The sequence below is a fragment of the Galeopterus variegatus genome, unplaced genomic scaffold, assembly GCF_000696425.1.
Source record: "Galeopterus variegatus unplaced genomic scaffold, G_variegatus-3.0.2 Scaffold7708, whole genome shotgun sequence".
Taxonomy (NCBI): Eukaryota; Metazoa; Chordata; class Mammalia; order Dermoptera; family Cynocephalidae; genus Galeopterus; species Galeopterus variegatus.
In genome coordinates, this window is record NW_007733819.1 from 23787 (window position 1) to 26079 (window position 2293).

Consider the following 2293-nt stretch of genomic DNA (forward strand, 5'->3'; position numbering starts at 1 on the left):
CTGCACCCTGACCATGGCTCCCCATCTGCTGCTCTCCTTGCTGGACCCCGTTTGTCCTGGTCATATTCTGTGCCCTAAAACCTACTTTGCTTACTATTAGCATACACTCCAGCTTCCTTCTGGTTGGTGTTATCACGGTATACCTTTTTCCATCACTTTACTTTTAACCTATTTATATTTAAGTTGCATTTGTTGCAGGAAGCATATAGTTGGGTCTTGCTTCCTTTTTTTTTTTTTTTTTTATCTTTTTATCAAATCTGACAGTCTTTTTATTTGGGGTGTTTAGACCATTTACATTTACTGTGATATAAATGCTTATCTTGCTATTTGTTTCCCAACTGTCCCACCTCTTTGTTCACTTTTCCACTTGTTCTGCCTTCCCTTAAATTTAATATTTTTTATGATTGTTTCATCTCCTTTGATGACTTACTAGCTCTAATTCTCTTTTATTCTGATGGTTGCTTTAGGGTTCATAGTAGACATCTTTAACTTCTCAGTCTACCTTCAATGATATTGCACCTGTTATGCATAGCGTGAGAATCTTACAGTTTTATAGTTTCATTTCTCCCCCAAACCCTAAAGCTATTTTTATCATATATTTGCTTGAACACATATTATAAACCCATGCTGCATTGTTCCTGTTTTTGTTTAACAGTCAATTATTATTTTTTTTTCTTTTTCCTTTTTGTCTTTTTTCGTGTCTGGCAACGGATCACAACCCTCAGTGTTGCGCCCATACCGGACTGGGACTGGCAACGGGACTGCAACCCTCGGTGCTGCGCTCGCACCTCACTCAGCCAGTGAGCGGGAACCGGTCTGTATGTGGGATCCGAACCCTCGGTGGGAGTGCCGCCGCACTCCCAAGCAGCGCACTGTAGCAGTGCGCCACCGGGCCGGCCCTAACAGTCAATTATTTTGAGGGATTTAAATAAAAAATGTTTCTCCAATTTCTTTTTTTAGTGCTTATGTCATGTTTCATTAGTTTCATAAGTCCACCACAATTTATTTTCCTGCTTGACTTTATATACACGTTACATTACTTTTCCAACATTTCAGTTTCGCAGACTTCTTTATATTTATTTGATGCCAGAATTGAGGAAATATTTCATCAACACTGTGGTTGCATAAAAGCAAATTACGATACCTTATGTGACTCTTCTTTTTATTCCTTTCAATAAAATATTATTCCTGGACCAAAATTCTCACCTGATATAATTTGGTGTCTTAGCCTTTTAACTTGACTGGAGAAGTTTTAGATAAACTGCAATATTATCAATGAGGGTATGTTCCCTATTTCTGGATAGGATAAAATCAAAACCCATGCAACTGGGCAAAATCATTGTTACGTATCCATTATTTTGTAGGAAGTTGCTATAAAGTGGTGATTGGGATGTTATTAACCTGTAGCAAGCACAGACTATTCCATTAAAACATTTAGGTGGTATTACTGTAAGAACTATGATAGTCATTTGTTTTATCTGTCAACACATACAAAAATAAGTCCAAAGTAACAAGTGCTATTGTTTACAACAATTAAACTACCAGATAAATACCAAGAGTTCACACTGCAGTTGTCTCGTGTGCCCATATGCAGCAATGTGCTTTCGTAGTATAACAAATGAAAACTGACACGAACAGAATTTTCTGTCCCTGCTTTAAGCAGTACTGGGACTAGGCTTGATTTTTCTCTTATGTTTATGTCAATCAATACTGGGACCACATATTAAAAAATAAATAAAATAGCTGCTTGCCCCAGTACATGCTTTGCACCTGGAAGATAACACTGAACCAAGTGAACTCGCGTCTCATCAGGAGTCTCACTCCAGGACCCTCCTGTGCCCTCTATTCCAGAGCTTATGTGTCGTAAACTCGGCCCAGTCCCAGCTTATTCCCACCTTGCATTATTTGCATTCAGTTTTACGGCCTCAGCTCTAAACCCTATAAGAACCCTTTTTTCTTTTCCCTTGTTTTGGACATTGTCATACTCTGTCAAGGCGATGTTATTCCTTACTGTCTAATAAAATTAGCTTTGCTTGATGAGCTGGCTTTCCTGGTCTTATGGGAAGATGACAGGTGACCAAACCAGCACATCAACTGACTGGCGACAGTAAGCTTTTATTTTGCTCACAACTAATGGCTTGACTTCAGCTGCCAGCTCTTGAGACTATGACAAATGTCAATGGTAGACTCACGTTTACATTAAATTTGTACCCTAATTTACATGATGATATATTTGATTTTTTTTTAAAGGAAGTGTATAGAAATTTTAAACTTTATTGCCATTTTGTTTAAT